Below are 19,658 nucleotides of genomic sequence, written 5' to 3' on the forward strand. Positions count from 1 at the left end.
AACCAAGGACCAAAACGGGTTTTCCATGATCCCAAGGTGGACACAGGCAGATGGACACGGCTCCCACCCCCAGCCACACACCAGGGAGCTGTCTGTGCCCTCAGACACCAGCCATCACCCCAGAACACCCCACACGTCCCCGACCCACCGCATGGGGCTCATCTCTGTGGGAGCACTCTTGTTTGCGGGGCACGGAAGCAACGAGACACGGCGAGGTTGCGGGATGCAGAGCCACGGCATCACCAGATCCGACATCCCAGAGCCATGGGGTGGAAAGCGGTGGTGATGGGAGGGGGGTGGTGGTACCCACGAAGCATCCCACCATCCGCAGGCAGGGCTATGGCTTGAGCCAGCAGAGCCCTGTCCTGTCCGGGTGGCGAGGGAAGGGTTAAAGGCAACGCGAGCGCAGACCCTGCCTCCATCCTCGCCTCGCTCGCTGTTAGGCTGCCGCTTTGACAGGGGGTGGCGTCGGGGCTGGCCGCCGTTTTGCCGCAAGAAGGGGGGGGACAAACGTGTCTGGGAGTGTGTGCGATGGTGACATGTGACAACATGAGATGAGACCCCTCGGACGGGAGCGGCCACCCGGCTGCGGAGCCAGCGCTGCCTGATCCCTGCCCGCTCCGAGCATCCCTGCCAACAGTGAGGATACGGGGAAGGGGGGGGGAATGGGAGATGGTGGAAGGGGGGGGGGACGACGTGGGACAGGGTGGGGGTGACAAGGAGAAGGGGGTCCCTTGGGGGTGGGAGGGATGCGGGGTGCAAGGGGAGCAAGGTGATGCTGGAGCTGCGCTGGGGTGGTGTGATTTGGGGAAGGGGGCGGGGGGGGGGGGAAGGAAGAGATTTTGGGGAGGGAAAAGGGAAGGTTTGGGAAAGGGAAGGTTTTGGGGTGGGGGAAGGGAAGATTTTGGGAAGGGAGGTGGAGGAGGGGCTGCCAGCGCCGATGTCTGGTGCGATGGAGAGGAGGGAAGCTTGTTTGTGCCTAAAGTCGCAGCTGCCTGGATTTTGCCCCTCGGGGCCGTTTGGATATGACAGCATCCCAAAAATAGAGTGCAAGGAAGGGAGGGAAAAGGGGGATGGGGGGCCGGACCTGTTTGCCAGTGCCCAGCAGGATCAGGGCATAGCCATATCCCACTCCCACCCCTTTCCCATCTTCTTTCATTTATTTCTTTATTTCTTTGGCAGTGATGTCAGGGAGGGGAGCGGTGGCTGGGGATGGAAGGGGGGGGGATGGATCCATGGATCCATGGATCCAGGCAAGGGAGGTTGCTGGCGGTCGAGTGATTAACGTGCTGGGAATTATGTCGGGAATTATGTCATCTACTTCGGCGCTGGGTGGCCCTCGCCCAGCAGCGGTGGGGAAGGAGGGAATGAGGAGGACAGGGGGGGACATCACAACACGGGGCTCCCCGCTTGGGACTTCACCCACGGAGGCACCGGTGCCTCATGGGCTTTGTAAGGATGTGAGCATTGAGTGCGTGTGTGTGTGTCCCCCCTCCGACCCACTGCAACCCTCAAGCCATGGGTGCTCCCCAGGGTGCCCCATGGGCCCCATCCCCATGCAGGAGAGGAGCAAGCTGTCGCTCTTGCCAATGGCTCGTCCTGCTCGCAGCACGTTTGGAGCAGCAGAGAGGGTGTTGTGATGAAGGAAGGATGAAGGCAGGCGGCCCCTCTGCCAGCTCCCCGGGTGGGAACAGGGCTGGAGCTGCTGCACTGCAGCAGAGAGCCCCATGCAGGGCTGAGGGTGTGCCTGGGGGAGGACATAGACCTCCCCTGACACCCCATACACTGCTTGGAGCTATAGGGAGAGCCTGGGGACCTGTGGCTGCGAGCAGCTCCCCCCCCCAGGCCGCCTGGTCCCTCTGCTCCAGAGGAGAGCATCGGGGCTCTGGATGCTCCACAGCTCCTTGAGCATCCCCTGGGCACCCCCTGGGCATTCCCTACGTGCATGGGGAGCTGGGGAAGCAGGGCAAGGCCTGCAGCTGTGCCAGGCTTGGGTCCCTCTTCCCTCTGCTCTGCACCCCATGCAGCCTTGTGCAGCTGCACGCAGCTCCATGCATCCCTGCACAGCTCCGTGCATCCATGTGAAGTTCCATACAGCTCCATGCAGCCCTGTGCAGCTCCATGTAGCCTCATGCATCCCTGGGCAGCCCCATGCATCCCTGCGCAGCTCCATGCATCCCTGTGCAGCCCCATATAGCTCCATGTATCCCTGTGCAGCCCCATACAGCTCCATGCATCCCTGTGCAGCTCCATATAGCTCCATGCATCCCTGTGCAGCCCCATACAGCTCCATGCATCCCTGTGCAGCCCCATACAGCTCCATGCATCCCTGTGCAGCCCCATACAGCTCCATGCATCCCTGTGCAGCCCTATGAAGCTCCATGCATCTTCCATGTAGCTCCATTCAGCCCCGTGCAGCCCCATTCAGCCCTGTTCAGCCCCATACAGCCCCATGCATCCTGTGCAGCTCCATACAGCCCCATGCAGCTCCATACAGCCCCATGCAGCTCCATACAGCCCCATGCACCATGGCAGAGGGTCAGGCAGCACAAGAAGCAGGCAGAAGCACACAGGAGGGCCTAAGGGAGATGCAATGGAGGTAGGAGGGGTGGGCAGATGCTGTACCAGGGCATGTCCTGCCCCACGTCACAGTACACAGGAGGGGGGGGATGCCAACAGCACCTTTAATTCAAGCTGGGAGCCCCTGGGTGCAATTCAAGCTGGGGGATGCCACTTGCCCCATGGGGTAACCTTTGGCAACCCCTTTAGCTCCCCTGTGCTCTGCTTCCAACACCCTCCAGCGCCTCCTTCATCCTCAAACCCTCTCCATCAGCGGATTATGCCAGCAGCTGAGCCCTCGGGGGAGATGCTGGCATTAAAAGCAAGTGCAGGAGCTCAAAGCACCCCCAGCCTGAAGCAGCCAGGGGTGGGAGGCTCCTGCATCACCCATCCCCTTCTCCATGCAGGGAACCATGGGGTTTGTTTATGTGTGGCCCTGGTGCGAGCGGTGATGTGCCGTGGCTATATATAGATGTGATGCTGTCATCCCAGTTCAGCCTGGCTGGGGAACGTGTTTGCTGCAAAGGTTGGGAAGGGAATGGTCTGAAAACAGGCGTGATTCCGTGCCCGGCATCCCGCAAGGGAGCCGGGAATGTTGTCCCGAGCCTTGTGATGACAATGGGGCAGAGGAGGAATGTGCGGAGGGATTGAAATCCCCCCCCCAGCTCCCTGTTGTAGGGGTGAGAGTTTAGAAAGCAACGCAGCAGCATGTGTGGCTGCACGGGCTCTGTACAGGGATGAAACTCCCCCCTCCTTGAACTCTTCTTTTCTGGGTCACTGGGCTGATATCCTAAGGGAACAACCCCTCAACTCCCAAATCCGAAAGGAAGAGGTAGAAAAGCATTGGGAAGAACAACATCTGCTTGGAGAAGATACTCGGGAGACCTTGCCCTACTAAAGATAGGGGTGGAAGAGACCCATGGGGGCTGCAGCGTCAGCCCTGTGTACCCACTGCAAGAGCATCATCATGTCATGGTGCAGGATGAGGGCATCCCTTGCTCGCCCATCCATCCCCCAGAGGCCAGTCCCCTGCCTTGCAAAGGGAGGCCGATGGGGAGGGAGGCATCAGCGGAGGCAGTCGCTGCCTGCTAACTCCGTGTGGAGCTGGATAAACCGGGATAAAGCGGGATGCTGAAAGTTTCTGAAGGGACTCGTGTCCCGATGGGGAGGCTGAAGAGTTAAGAGGGAGTCGCTGGTGCTGTTGTAGGGCTTAAAATGTGCTGCCTCAGGAAGGGGAACTGAGCACATCAGGGAAAGGCCAACCGTGGCCGGGGCTGTGAGAGAAATCCAGCAAACAAAGGGTGAAAGGAGGAGCTTTCTTGTTTCCCTTTGCCAAGGATCTTTCCCCATTAGTCATTCCTGTCACAGGAGCTGGCAAACACCCTCAGTATTTGAAGGATCTCAAAGTGGAATGGAGGCACAGGTCCAGGAACCCCGTCATCCCTGCCCTGCAGGCTATGGGGGAAGCAGGCAGGGATCCCTCCATCCCCTCTGACTCGCCCGAGCTTCTCCTCCATGGATAAAGCCTTCATACCCCATGCTGGGTCACTGGATTCCTCCTTTGCTTGTGCTTTCTGGAGCCAGGGAGTCCTTTCCATGCAGGATGTGGTGGTAGCAGGAGCCATGGGTAGGATGTGATGCTTCATCCTGGAGGTGGTGGTGGTGGTCTGAGTGCTTTGAGACCCTACAATAAGTAGGGTACCGTATGGTCCATATGGTACCCAGCAGGGAGCAATGTGCACCCAAAACTCATCTCTCCCATCGTGGAGACCACCATCATGGTGGGGGTAGAGGACCACACTGATACCCTCCATTGTTTGGAAGCCAAGGGATGGACTTGTTCCTGCAGGAAAACATCTTGGTGGGGCGGTGGGTGAGAAGGACATCTCCTTCCTGGGTAAAGGTGGGACTTGATGATCTTAAAGGTCTTTTCCAATCTATTTGATTCTATGATTCTGAGACTTAAGAGTGGGGATGCCAGAACAGGAGGGGACCATGCAGCGAGAGCACTGCCAGGAGGAGATCCACCTTCCTGGTGCACAAGAAGGTCCACATAGGTCCTAGAAGAGCAAGGGAAGCAAACCCAGGTGTTAAAGCAGCTATCAGGGAAGAGGGAGATGCTTTATGCCTGGTAATCCAAGGTTGGCTGGAGCCAAGAGCTCTCCTGGCAGAGGGAGCTGATGGAGGAGCTACAGAAGCTCCTGCTTCATCTCCGTAGCTGCAAGGCTGGAATCAGGCCCCCAGTGATCTTCATTGAGTTTTATCCTTTCAGCTTTGTTTTTGCACTGAAGGTGTGGATCCTGCTGGTTTTATCTGGCTCCTGGCTCAGAAATATGAGTTTTGTCTGAACTTGCTGGAGTTTGACCCAAAATGAGACCTAGTTGCAAGGTCTCTGCTTTCTGCCTCCTTCTCATTGACTGCTGTGGCTGGCACCTTCCTTCTTACCCATGTGTGTTGAGTTGTGGAGTGGTCACAGGGGCTGGAAACCTTTTGGGTTCTGGATAGAAATAGGAGAGGCCATGGGATAACGTGGTTGCAGCAGCTGGAGCCTCACTGGAGCAGGTAGACCATGAGCAGCCCTTACATGCAGAAGGATCCATGAAGGCTGAACCTGCACCCTGGGCCAGCTCAGGCATCAAGAACCCTTCCCAGCCTCCAGCACTTGGTTCTTATGGGATTTATTCAATGAGCTGAGCTTTCCCTTTTGCTCCATGACTTCTCTCTGGTTGCTTTCTGAGCCTCTCCGTGCCCTTTAGCATCTCCTGTCACCCTCCTGGCTCTCACCACCCACCCAAGAGCCACCTCCAGCCTTCAGGTCCGCAGTGGGTGCTGCTGGAGTGGGAACTGCAGCATTTATCAGTGCAAACCAAACCCACATCCCTCATCCTGGCCCCACTACGGAGACAAGGGGGTCTCCTTTTCCTTAGGGACCGAACCCTGATCAAAGGCCAGCGGGATGCTCCAGGTTTAGGCAGATGAAACAGATCCTGTTCCCTTTGTAGGGAGCTCGGAAGGAAGATGATGATATTATTAACACAACCAAGCTCACAAATATTTATCAGCTGGAGAAATAGACGGGCTCAGAAGTTGCCAAGGAACATAACAAGAGGAGCTTTTGAATAAATACATGTGCGTCTGCGGGTGATGAATTAACCAAATCCCTTGGTATGAGGCCCAAAGACATGTTTTCCTCTGGAAGCCCAGCACCAGGAATAACAATAATGAACCAAGACAGGAAAATAAGCTGGGATAAGCAATTTCTGACCGTGTCCAGCACCTGGTGAATCCGGGGGGAGATTTGCTCCCTGATAGGAAGCTCTGGAAGCAGAGCAATGCCCAACAGATCCGTGTATGCCAGGGAGAAGACAGGAAGGAGAATGGAATGGGGAGGGGGGGTGTTTAACAGGGGAGGTGAGAGCAAGCTCAGTGCACTTGGTTGGGTTTCACCCTGTATCAATGGGCCTCTCCTGTACACCTATAGGACTGCTCTTCTCTGTGGGTCCAGGTTTTCAAGATACCTTCTTGTACACCCCATAGCATGGTTTGGGTTAGAAAGGACCTCGAGATCATCTAATCCCAAGCCCCCTGCCATGGTTCTCAGTGGTTCTCCATGGTTCTCAGTGGTTCTCTCCTCTTCCCCAAGGCAGCAGGGCACATTGGACCTCTTCCTCTTCAAACCAGGAGGCTATGTCCCATAAACCCAGTGGGATCATTGCTTGCCCCAGCCTGCCCATGCATGGCCTGCACTCTCCAGATGGCCAGGGTTTTCCTGTCACTAAATGCTGCTAAATCACAGCATCCCAGAGTGGTTTGTGTCGGAAGGGACCTTAAAGCTCCTCCAGCTCCAACCCCTGCCACGGGCAGGGACCTCTTCCACTAGAGCAGCTTGCTCCAACCTGGCCCCATCCCTGGAGGCACTGAAGGATGGGAGCTCACGTCCATCTCAGTGCCCTGCAGACACTCTGGAGACGATGCACAAGGGGAGGTGAGAGCTTTTTTTAGCCCAGCTTCTGGAGCTGGAAAAATCCAGCCCATCTTTCAGGCACAGGAGCTCATCTCCTTGTCCCTGCTTTCTAATTAGATCAGTTGATCTAGTGCATGCACGTCCTGCTCCCCATGGACCGCTGCCTTCATTACATCCCCAGCTCTGCCCTTCGCAAGCACTTGGAGGCACAGCCAAGCCATAAAGCATCCCACCTGAGACGCTGGGAAGGGGAAGACCATCCCACCTCAGGCATTTCCCTGCAGTGGGGTCTTCTGCCTCCAGCAATGCAATGGGACAGGGACACGTTTGCTTTGGCTGGACCATGCTGTTGTTGTCCACCCAGTGTGATTGCTCCAAGCTGCAAAGCCTGGGAGAGCTGTCCCTGTAAAGGGAAGCAGCTGGGATGGCTCAGAAAGGAGAGGATGAAAACAGCCTCAAATCCATCCGGGATGCTGAGCATCCTATGGTCTCCTGCATTATACAGAGCGGATACACACCTCCCATGGCTCTCCTGCTCTATGCACTGAGGTCCTGCTCTGCCTGCCAGGGCAGGGGGGCTCTGGGAAAGACCAGGATGAATTTCTCCCTCCCCAGACACATGCATCTCTCAAAGGGCCTTAAGGAGAAGGCAGAGCTCCCCCCCAGTTTCAGCTCAGCCTAGGCATAAATCCCCACCTCCAGGAGCGAGCTGAACACAGCCCATAAAGCACAGCGCTCGTGCCAGGCTCAGGGAGACCCTGATGTTCTCCACAGCTTCCAGCTCCTCCTTTAATGGGAATCATAAATCACTGCTGCCGAGCTGCTCCCTGCCCAGCCATTGCACAGCAGGCGTTTGCCCTCCTCTTACCTCCTATCTGCAGGCTGCTGTGCTCTTCCTCCCTACCTATGGTTTCCCAAAGCCAGGATGCAGTCGCATTTGCACAGCCCAGGGGTTGATCTCTTTGGGAATCGGGATGACCCCATCAGCCAGAAGGGGGTTTCGCAGCGTTGTGTCCCCAGTGGGAAGTTTGCTCCTTGGTTTGTGCTCTGCTACGGGCATTTTGTGTCATCTTCAGCAAGTTCCTTAACCCTGCAGACCTCAGTTTCTCTCTGCTTGGCTGCACTGCAGCCCCACAAGCCCAGAGCAGCAATGGCTGTGGATTGCACTGAGTGGGAACTAAACTGGGGACTATGGAATCATAGAAATATAGAATGGTTTGGGTTGGAAAGGAGCTTAAAGCTCCTCCAGCTCCAACCCCTGCCACGGGCAGGGACCCCTTCCACTAGAGCAGCTTGCTCCAAGCCCCTGTGTCCAACCTGGCCTTGGGCGCTGCCAGGGATGGGGCAGCCTCACAGGGAAGAATTTCTTCCTTATATCTAACCTGAACTTCCCCTGTTTCAGTTTGAACCCATCACCCCTTGTCCTGTCACTACAGTCCCTAATGAAGAGTCCCTCCCCAGCATCCTTGTAGCCCCCTTCAGACACTGGAAGCTGCTCTGAGGTCTCCACGCAGCCTTCTCTTCTCCAGACTGAACAGCCCCAATGTTCCCAGCCTGTCTCCATGCAGGAGCTGCTCCAGCCCCTGAGCATCCTCATGGCCTCCTCTGGACTTGCTCCAACAGCTCCATGTCCTTACCTTGAGGACCCCAGCACTGCCCACAGCGCTGCGAGTGGGGTCTCACCAGAGCAGATCAGAGGGGCAGGATCACCTCGACCCACTGCCCACGCTCCTTTTGGTACAGCCCAGACAAGAGGTTTGCAACCCCAACCTCGTGGCTATAGCAGTGATTGGGTGACCTGCAGAGCACGAACAAGCACATCTCCCCCCCACCCCCTGATGCACAGCTCAGGAGGGCTGGGACCAGCCAACCCAACCCCTTGACGTTCCTCAGTGCCAGCCCAGGGCTTTGCCTCCCACTCCACGCTCACGGGGGGGGGGCGAAGTGGGTTTTAATAATAACATTAAAGGAAATAAATCCCTGAGCAAACAAAGCCAGGCCCTGCGCCCGCCGGGACAGCCAACGCTCCCCAGGGGCAGCAGGTGAGCTGCATTCCTGAGGGCTGGAAAAGAAAGGAGGGATTATTTCCCTCTCCTGCAGCGTGCTGGGTGAGCAGTACCAGCCAGCCTAGCTGGTAGCACAAAGGACCTGGGGAGAAAGGAGCATAGCCTCAAACTCCAGAGGTGAGGAACAATGGTGGCGTTGCTTTGTTAAACGCACTTCCTCCTGTTGGGTTTAAGGGGGTAAAAGGGATCTGTTTAGATCTAAAAAGAAGTCCTACAAGTCCCACGAGCAGCTTCCCCGTGCCGTGGCTCCCCCCATAGCCAGCACAGCTCTCTCAGCATCAGTTGTGTGGATGCGTCCACTCGGAGGTCATTCCTCAAATTCCTTCTTCAATGAACTTCCCATCAAAAGCAGACTGAGATGAGCTCTTAGGCAGAAGCTCTTCCCTGGGACAGGGTGCCCAGAGAAGCTGTGGCTGCCCATCCCTGGCAGTGTTCAAGGCCAGGTTGGACACAGGGGCTTGGAGCAAGCTGCTCTAGTGGAAGGGGTCCCTGCCCGTGGCAGGGGTTGGAGCTGGAGGAGCTTTGAGGTCCCTTCCAACCCAAACCAGTCTGGGGTTCTATGATCAATCTGTTGGTGTCTTTTCCCCTCCTACTTAGCAGAGGAGCTGAGGATGTAACAGTGGTTATAGCTGGTTATAGCCCCAGCTTTGGCCAGGGCAGGAACAAGGAAGAACCCTTTTGCTCCAGTCCCCCACCCTCGGCATGGGGGTGAAAACCAATCTTGCACCCTCCAGGGTTTTAAAGCCTGGCAGAGATTTGGGCTGATGAATGATGTTTCCCTGGGCCAGCTGCCGGGATAAAACCAGGGCATCTGCCAGCTCCGGAGCAAAACTCCCATCCCAAAGTCCAGCACAAGATTACAGCGCACATCCCTTTCCTCTGAGGGAGAGCAGGCAGGAGATAACACCAGCCCCCCACCACAGCCTCCCACTGCCACCCCTTGAGCATCCCAGCAGGGGCCATGTCTCTATTTCAAGCCCCACTGCAGGAATAAGAAGAATCCCTTCATTTCCTTCGGACACTTATCCTCTGAGGATCTTGATCCTGGGGGCGAGTGACATAAACACCCTTTAAATCCATCACAGCAGGCTTAGGGGAGGATTAGCTGATGCCTCTGCAGGCTTTATGCCAGCTCCGGGTTGGAGCTGGTCCCTCAGCCCCACGTCCTACCCCGATAGCCCCATCCAGCTTCAGGCTTGTGTACCCCAAAGGAGATGTTTGCAGGCAGAAATGGAGCAAGCCTGGCTCTAACTCCCATTGGGATATCATTGCATCCCAAGCAAGCCCAGGCTGGCAACTCACTTCCCAACGTGGCAATCATGTTTAATTGTGGAGCTGGTTCTGGCGCGGGTCATGGATGTGGATGCGGATGCGCATCACCTCCTGCCCTCTGCCTGCACTGCGGCCAGGGAGGGGAAAGGAAAGCTATTCCCAGGCTGTTTGACCCTGGCATTGCAGCAGAGGGGAGAAACTCCCCTTATCCCCTCTCTCCTTTGGGGATGTTCCCTATGGAGCGGCCCAGATATTCCCCAATGAAGAGCTGACTTCCCTCTCTCATCCCAGCTTAGCCGGTGAGCATCATCCCTCTGTCATTCCCTTCGTGTTTGCAAGCAGTTACTTGGATCACTTCCCATTCTTGACACTTTTCCTCCTTAATTTGTCTCAGCAATGTTTCCCCCCCCTTAGCTCTATTGCTACCCACTGCAACCCCTTCTCCTCATCCCATTTCCCACCCATGGGGGCTTTTTGACCCCAAAACTCTCACAGATCCTCCTCCCAGAATGGCTTTCCTCCAGCGCAGGCAAGTTTGCATAACGGCTGTTGACACCTTAACTTCATTCCAATCGATCTTGTTTGCTAATTAACTGATTGCAGTAATTGGCATAAATTACCTTGGGGAATTCTGCCTCCCTGGGGGTTGGCAGTGGCCAGTGTCTCAGGGAAGAGATGGGAATCACAGCAATGGGATGGTTTTCACTCCAGGGATGCCTCTTGCAGGTATCCCTGCGCCTTGTAGAGATGCAGAGGAGTTCCAAGAGGGGAACAGTGATTTTTAACTCCCAGAGTGCCTGACAAGCACCAAAACTCCAAGCATATCACACTGCAGAGCCTAAATTGGATTAAGGTGCCTGTTTACAGCATGAAGCGATGAGTGGATGCGACTCTTCCCTCTTCCTCAAAAGGCAACTGGAGATCACCCAAATATTGGGTTAAAGATAAAGCAAATGAAGTAGCTGTTCACAGAGGGCATCATTCCCTTGCAGAAATCACTGCTAAATATTCATGGAGGACAAAACGCCATTAGGTTGGGTGAGGAGGGACCAGGACTCATGGAGAATGAGCGCCCTCCAATGCTATTAAACCATTCAGGGGGTCCAAAAGCAACCTCAAGCGTGAGGTATCCCTGGAAAGCTCTGCGGGAGGGGAAATATGGGGAAGGATCAGTGAGTTTCTCCTGTTCCTGCTCCTGTTTTCTCTAAGCATCAGCTGCACAGGGAGGATGGAAGCAGGGAGGACCTCCCTGGATCCCAGCTAGAAACACCCCTATCCCAGCCCTTGGCACCCAGTCAGATCCCTCACTTCACCATTCTTCATCATGCACTTCAATGCTAACTCAGACTCAGTTTCTAACCAGAATAACCGTGTCTCTCCAAACCAAAGCACCTCAGACTGCATACTCCCATCTGTGAAGATGCCTGGGTCATCTAATACATCCTGCCCCAAGTGAAGCTGAAGGAATCTGCAAAGTCCTATTTTGCATGAGGCATCTATTTATATTGACAGCTTCCCACGCTCCATCCCTCCAGCCCTGCATCACTTTCTGCCAGCTTCAGATGCATCACTCCAGCTCTTCTTCTTCCCCCTTCTCTTCAATATTGCCCTGCAATTACCACCATTCTGGGATCAGAAACCCCAGGACTTCTAGAGAGGATGAGCACCACTCCTCATCCTGCTTCTATGGGGCTCTTGGGAGCAAATTAACCTGAGCCCACTGTTCAAAAACGTTTATCCCTAATCCATGCCATTTAGTGCCTTCCTTGGTTACTAATGGACTAGAAAGCACTTGGTTGCCCCTGTGCAATACAAGGCCACCAGCCTGCTTTTGCCCAAGCCAGAAGATAAATTATTGAACGTTTCTGCCTATTCTCTGTTGTTATCAGCAATTTCCTGACCTCCACCTTGGGGATGGGATGGGGAGCGCTGCTGCAGCTCAGTTATTTCAATGCTCTTCATCCTGCAGAAATCAAATCAAAAGTGGCTTCCTCCCTGTTGTCTGTGAACCTCCAGGAGAGATCTGATACGGGCAGCGTTTGGGATGGGGATTCATTCATTGTAAACTGAATTGCAGAGTAAATGCCATCATCTTCTGCAGTCAGAATAGCAATAAGCTCTTGTTCTGGTAACCAGTGTTGGTTCTTCTATAGGAGAGAAAAGACAGCCCAAATGTAACTGGGGTGTCCAAGACCCTTTGGCTCTCTGATAGTGTTGCCAAGAGGCCATATTGGTAGCCAGACCTTTCATTTTCATTCAATAGGGTGATGTTATTAGCTGATATTCATCCGTGGGATGAATGCATATCATAAACAGGTCTCCACCACATGTAACACCATCAATCACTGCCAGCAACCCCGGCTGCAGAGCGCTGCCACCTTGCCATCTGTGTGGGGCACAGGGGGCCCATAAGGAATCCCAAGGCCAAGTGTCACGGTCACAGCAGATGCAACCCATCTCTGAGCCAGGTTTGCAGGTTGGCATCACCTGAGGCCCCCAGTACCCTCTGTAACCATCTGTAATGCGCTCTGAGCACTTGGCAGAGGGAGAAAGCAGGTTGTGGTGGGTACTAAGGGAGATCCTGGGCTCGCACTAGTTACTTGGTGGCTGAGTTTCCAAGCACACAACCATAGAATCCCAGCCTGGTTTGTGTTGGAAGGGACCTTAAAGCTCCTCCAGCTCCAACCCCTGCCACAGGCAGGGACCCCTTCCACTTGGAGCAGCTTGCTCCAAGCCCCTGTGTCCAACCTGGCCTTGAACACTGCCAGGGATGGGGCAGCCACAGCTTCTCTGGGCACCCTGTGCCAGCGCCTCAGCACCCTCACAGGGAAGAGCTTCTGCCTAAGAGCTCATCTCAGCCTCCCCTCTGGCAGGTTCAAGCCATTCCCCTTGGCCTGTCCCTCCATCCCTTGTCCCAAGCCCCTCTCCAGCTTTCCTGCAGCCCCTTTAGGCACTGGAGCTGCTCTCAGGTCTCCCCTTCAGGAGCCTTCTCTTGTCCAGGCTGCCCCAGCCCAGCTCTCTCAGCCTGGCCCCATAGGAGAGGAGCAAGAAGCGCTCAGACCCATCCCTGGTGTCTCAGCAGCACAAGGGGCTGGGGTGCTTTGTGATGCTGCAGCAGAGGGGTGAAGACCCCTGGCAGCTCATAAAAAGACTGCATCAGATCGGGCCAGGAGATGGATACCCCATTTTTACCACTGTGGAGGAGTGCTGCTGGTGGAGCTGTCATTGAAAGCTCTGTGAGGGATGAGTGGTGTGCGTGGGGGCAGCTGCCTCTGTTGATCTATAGGAGGAATTGGGTGAGGACATGGGACACATCAGGGAGGTGCAGACCCAGGCAGGGAGCAAGAGAAGCTGAGGTTTGCTTTTGCATTTGTATTTGATTGTTTGGACACAATGAAATTCCCTCCTCCTCCTCCTCTTACCCAAAAAAGCCACATCCCAAGAGGCACTGAGTGCTGCTGAACCCATTCAGAACACATCAGGGTGAAGCCTTTTTAATGCAAGGAAAGAAAATAAACCCAAAGACAAAAAGCTATTCTGGAGGAGGGGAGGGGAAGGAAGTGGTTCCCTTAATACCAATGACAACCCTTCCTTTAACCCCAGCTGCAGCCGTGGGTTGGGTGTTTGCATCAGCGGGACCAAGCAGGGCAGGAGATGTAAGCACATCCTTTTGCACCTTTCTTTTGGTGGGAGAAGGCCTCAGTGATCAGCTTGGGTTATGACCATGAAGATCGGGATGCTGGAGAGGGGATAGCTCTTGCTGGGAAGGGTTGAGTGGGACAGGATGGGATCCTGCATGGAGAAGGGAGCTGGCTGGCACCAAAGCTCACCAAGCTGTTTGCATCTGGCTTCAATACATGGACCTGCTCCTCTATCCCATCTCCTGTGGTCACCACCCCTCTTGCCAACAGGACCCCATGTCTTTGTGGGCTCCTCGGGTGGCCTGGTGGCTATTGGAGGCTGTGTTGCCCCTGGCCGTGATCCCAGATGGACCAAGCCCTGGTCCCCCCAGTTCTGAAACAACTGGGGTTGTGTCTTTCCGTGCTCTTCTGCTCTTTAGCTGGAAACACCAAGTGAGAAGGGACCTTTGAGCCATTCCTATGGGGAATGAGCTAAAGCTCTGGCCCTTGGGAAGAGATGGGGAGGAATTTGAGCTGGAGGAGGGAGTGGATTTTGAACCAGAGACAGCTGAAATACAGCTTGATGGGGATGGACACACAGAAGGTTGGAACGGGATAATCTTAAGGTCCTTTCCACCCAAACCATTCCACGATTCTTTAAGGTCCTGCTTTCTGCTGGACACCTTATTGCAGTGGAGGAGGGTGCCTGCAGGCATAGACAACCCCACTGCTAGGTCTGAGCCCCAAAAGGGACCCCAGCAAACCCCTACAGAAGAAGAGGATGAGGATGCTCATCCGCCCTCCTCTCAAGCCCCCTCTGCGGGGATGCTGGCGCATCTCCCCTTAGTGCCACCACCCCGCAGGCCTGTGAGGACAGGGCTGTCCCTCCCAGGATGCCCAAGGGTCACTCTGCAGACAGCCACACGCTCTGTTTGGGCAGGGAAAGGCCATTTCCCCACATCCCTGTGACGTGCCGCAGGAATCTGCGGTCTGTGATGGGTGAGTCAACGGGAACGGGAAAAATCCGGCTATTTTCAGACCACTGACATCTGGGGGGGGGGGGTTTAACCCCATTCCCTCCTCCCACAGCAGTGCCTTGCTGGTGCTGCAGCCGCCTCAGACCAGGACCAGTGAACAGCATAGCTTATCAATGCAGCGCTGACATTGGCAATAATGGCTCTTCAGAGACAGCGCCAGACTAGAAGCAGGAAAGAAAACCCCACAACCACAGGAATACGAAGCCTGCTTTATGTTCCCTCAACACACTTATGGACATGGGGAGACTGAGATGAGCTCTTAGGCAGAAGCTCTTCCCTGGGAGGGTGCTGAGGCGCTGGCACAGGGTGCCCAGAGAAGCTGTGGCTGCCCCATCCCTGGCAGTGTTCAAGGCCAGGTTGGACACAGGGGCTTGGAGCAAGCTGCTCTAGTGGAAGGGGTCCCTGCCTGTGGCAGGGGTTGGAGCTGGGTGAGCTTTGGATCCAACCAAAACCATTCTGGGATTGATTCTATGATTGTAATTTGACTTTGTGCATTTTGCACTGGCTTGTGTTTGATTTCTGGTCCACAGGCTTGTCATGCTTCTCCTTGACTGCAGGTACCCACTGAGCACCAACTACATCCCATAGCAGGTTGCTCCCCCGTCAGCTACCACTGCATGAGGAAAGGGTTTCTTCTTTTCCCTCCTAATCCCTTCCTTTGCCTGCTTCCTGATGGCTTTTGCCTAAATGTTTCTTTCCACAATGAACAGAGACAGAGATCCACATCTGCACCACTTGGCTATCCCTGCAGTCCTGCTCCCAACCGAACGCCATCTGAAGCACTGCCCCAAAGCCACCAACACTTCCAAAACCTCCTGGGGATGTCTGAGTAATTCATCAGCACGGATTCATATCAGAGCCCACACAGGAGAGACACTGAGAACACCAGTGCTAGTTGCAGAGGCAGATCCCAGGGCAGTCCCTGTCAGCAGCGCAGGTGAGACGAACAACGTGGGATTGCTCACAGCCCAGACAAATTGATAAGGATGCTGTGCTGGGATGAGTTCTGCCCCAGACCGAGGAAGTGCAAGCTGGTAACATGTGCCAGGCCCCTCTGGAGCTTGCTTCACAACCGCTTCCCATTTCACACACGTGTCTGAGGCATTCTGCTGCCCTGAGCTCGAGGTAGGGCTGAGAAAGAATAGAGGAGGGATGAGAGCCGGTGGTGGCTCAACCCCAGGCAGCTTCCTTCTCCCTTTGCACATCCTTATACCAGCACAAAGCACCAGGACCCTTTGCAGAGCTTTAAGCTATAGATGCTGCGCTGATTCAGGTTGGATGGACCGCACAACGCATGGCTTTGGGAGCTGGGGAGGAGATGTGAGGCTTGGTCACCAAGATCTCCCCATTCCGTTAGGGCTGGATGGATCCTTGGCCTGACCCAGGGTGTTTGAGCTATTTGCTTAGTGCAAGGTGGTTGTGGTGAGCTGAGCAACATGGAAACCTGCTGGAATTGAGCTAGGGAAAAGGGATGCTCTGGAGAGCTGACGGGTGGTCATGCTGTTGCTCAAGTTATTCATCACCTCTAAGGCTCAAACTAGGACAGAAATGCAATGCAGGGTTATGGATATCTCTAAGTGAGGACAAAGAGGCCAGAGCGATGGATGACTTCTGTGCACAGAGCCGGATGTCCCCATATGTGGTAGGAGACGTGTCTTGCTGTGTCTTTGAGTGTCCAACCTCTTCCTTTGCCAGCTCCAGCGCCAGCACTGCTATGGGATGATCTTCATCCCTATCTAACACATACCACAGCTCCACTTAGAACCAATGTCCTGGAGCTTCTCCTTGGCCTTGCTTTACTCTTTCAAGGCTTCTGGTGACAACATCCCCTAAAAGATACAATAGGATTGGAAAGGATACAGAGAAAGGGAATGGGTAGGGAGTTGAGCTTTGTGATAACAACTTACTTAGGCTAGAAGTCTCCATCCTGGGAAAGAAATGATTGAGAAGAAGGTCTATATGTAAGGGTCATTGCTTTCAGGGGGACTAATTCTCATAGTGGAAAATAAGGGGTCTCAAATCACCATCTAGAGGTCAGTTCCATTCACCTTCAGGTATCCTGCTCATTGAGAGGGGTTGGGGTCTGCTTTAGGACACACTTGCCCCAACAGCCCCAGGGTAAAAGAGGCTGAAACTCCTTTTCCTTTTGAGCTCTGCCTGGCTCCCCGCACACACTCCTCATGATGCTGAAGTGCATCAGTGCCCAGAGCACGCTTGGCTTCACACGTGGTGGAAGCACCAACTAGACAGAGGTTAAAGGTCTTTCCTAAGATGTGTTTGAAGCTTAGGGACCAGGGGAAGAGGGGAGCTGCGCATGAGACCTGGATGATCACACACCTCACTGCTCTGAGAGATGTGGATAGGCTGGCGAGAGCAGAGCTTGACCCAAGCATCATGGGGAGGATTTGCAGCTCTGGAGAGGGTGCTCATTGGGTTGAGCATCGGTTCATTGGCTAGAGATGAGGGAGGAGGCTGTGCTGTAAGTGAAAATCCAGTGTTCAAGCCTGTAACAGGTTCTTCCAGCAAGAACAAGGCCATTGCCCGTTAGATGTGAGAGGTGATGGTCATCATCTGGCTGATAGGAGCAGTGGAGAAAGGCTCTGTATCAGTCATGGAGCGCTGTAGGAAAAGCTAGAAGGCTGTAGGACACCGCAAGAGCGTTTGAGCTGGAGGCTTATCAGCAGAGATGGAGACATCATGGATTGCTCTCTGTGTGCTGTCTGACCCTATGGGGTTTCCCTTACTGGAAAGACAGTTTCTGATCACTGACACCAGAGGCCCTGCAGGTCCTGAGAGTGATTGCAAACAGCAGCAAAATGGTTTTCCTTCCGGGCAGGCCTCCCCTTGCATCCTCTGGGTTGTTTATGTAGCCACCACAGGGCAGCTCACGGGGTTTCATTAGGTCTGGCCCTAATTACAGCTCTGCTGAGCTTTGTTGTCCTCTTCTTCCTCCATCCTCCAGTTCTCTGTATCTCCTGGGTGGAAAAACACAAAACAGAAAGAGGGAGGATTTGAAACCCCTTTCTACATGGGCATTTTCCATCTGAGGATGGATAATCCCAGCTGCACACACCCCCAGCACAATCAGAAACACCTTCTCTACAGGTCCTTGGGATGCTGGTCCTCACTCTCCTGCAGAGCCCCACTTTACAGCAATGCATTGGCTTGATGGGGTGTCCAAGGCACTGCTTTTTGAGGTTGGGAAGCCTTCCAGATGAGATATCCTGAGGCAAAACGTGTCTGTAAACATGGCAATAGTGGTGCACAGCACGGAGCAAGGAGGAGGTAAGGAAATAGCGTCCATGCTTGGCCAAGCGATGCTGGTCCATCAGAGCTCTGAAAGACAATGTGGGGTTAGAGATACACACCGTGTTGCTGTAGGAGCATCTCTGGGGGACATTTGGATGCATCCCCTCACCATTGCATTGACAGCAGACCTGGTGCTTTCCAGTGCTCTCAGGCTGTTTATAAGCAAATGGAAAATGAGGAGGAACCCAGATCTATGCCTCATTCATCCTCCATCCCTGCCTCAAGGCTTGCTGCCGTGTCCTTCCTGCTGCCCTCAGAGAGCAGAGCCTTATCCCATGGCCAGCTCCAGCTCCACAAGCAAGGCAGAGCACATAAAAAGCTCTCTATCAAACCAAATCGTTTGCGACCTCTGCATCCACTTCAAAGCCTTATTTCCCTTTTGTAGAGGATCCGGAGGGGTGGGAGAAGCATTCAAAGCCCAAAGCTGGTTCTGAAGTCCAAAGCTGGGCGAACAAAATGGTTTGTTTAATGTGCCAAAGCAGAAACCCATGGGAACAACACCTCCCTGCAAAGCAGGTCGCTTCTTTAGCAAGTGAGAAATGGTTTCCCCACCTTCAGAGCACTAAGGGAGAAATCAAAGAGCATTGGAAGGAGTAGGGAAAGCCAAGCCGTAGCTTTGCCATTCGTCCCACTGGATCCCCACCAGCCTGGGAGGCACTGAAGGGGACCACAACAATATCCCCCTCTTTACACATCACTTCAAAACCTCAAAGCCACCCTTTCCACAGGGACTTGGGTCAGCTGCCGCACCAGACTCCAAATATTTTCCTAGCTGGAAAATGAAAAGAAACCCCTACCCCTGTCTAGCTCCGCAGCCAAAGTACACAGAATGATAAAGGCCCTGGCACACACATCTTGCACAAAGCCAGTTGTAGGAGTTGGAAGGTAACGTGATGATGTTTTCTTTAGGTGGTCGGTGCAGATGCAATCACTGCTCCGGAGATGCCAGCCGCAGATGACGCAAAGATGCCTTTATGTAATCAGCTGCTTTGTGCTATGGAAAGTTTCCCTCTCTGGCCCTATTTTCCCCTCCATTCCTTTTTGGTTTTCACCCTAAACTCTCCCTGGCTTATTCAGAAGGTGATGGGTGAGGTCAATAGGCTAAATGGGCAGTAAGCAGAAGGGTAGTGGTGTAGAAAGCCTATTCCTGGGTTGCCATCATCAATGAAGGAGCAAAAGGAGTTAATGGCTTTGCACCTGCTGAGTTGGGAAAAAGCCCCTGTTCACCTTTCCACCTGATGGGCTGGAAGGGGGTCACGTTGCAGCCAGGTCTCCCCCCATCCTTGGCATCTGCTATGGCTTTAGACGTCAGCGGATGCCGGGCAGCCATCTGCTCCATGCAGCACACCGTGGAGGAGCACGTGCATGGAGACCCCACTGTCCCCTCCTCATCCTTGGGAGATGCCAAGGCTGACAGTGAACCGCCGAAGAAATGTGGTTTGATATTGCAGTGGTGAAGGCTTGGTGGGACACAGACCCTTCAGTCTCTGCAGAGGTTGCTCTAGGGTGTATAAAGATCTCCCAGGTGACTCACAGTCGCTTCTGCCAGGGCGAAATCACAGCATGATCACAGGCCTCCAGCCAAAACTGCTTCCAAAAAACAGCTATTTTTGTCTGAGGAGCCTTTCTGAGGTTTTCAGTTTTGCTGATTCAGTTCCTCTCTGTACCACTGCCTTTCTCCTATGGCTGGCCAGGCAATGGAGGTCAGAGGCATGGGTGCCTTCAGGACATAGGTTTCTTCCACCTCCAGGGCTGGACAGAGGGGACACAGCCATTGACTCATATACTAGAATCATGAGGTGCTTTGGGTTGGAAGGGACCTTAAAGCTCA

The 19,658-nt window shown here is 54.3% G+C and overlaps 1 protein-coding gene across 1 annotated transcript in view; it reads left to right on the forward strand.

Annotated features, from left to right (window-relative positions):
• Window positions 1–454: 454 nt before the first annotated feature.
• Window positions 455–19,658, forward strand: part of LZTS3 (leucine zipper tumor suppressor family member 3) — a 43,740-nt gene continuing 24,536 nt past the window's right edge. The window contains exon 1 of the mRNA XM_062640109.1: window positions 455–639. The gene's annotated coding sequence lies outside the window, so the exon portion shown is untranslated. The remainder of the gene's footprint in view (window positions 640–19,658) is intronic.

This window comes from Pezoporus occidentalis, unplaced genomic scaffold (assembly GCF_034315485.1).
Source record: "Pezoporus occidentalis ecotype Australia unplaced genomic scaffold, CSIRO_AGI_Poc_V1 ctg63, whole genome shotgun sequence".
In the NCBI taxonomy this organism is placed as follows: Eukaryota; Metazoa; Chordata; class Aves; order Psittaciformes; family Psittacidae; genus Pezoporus; species Pezoporus occidentalis.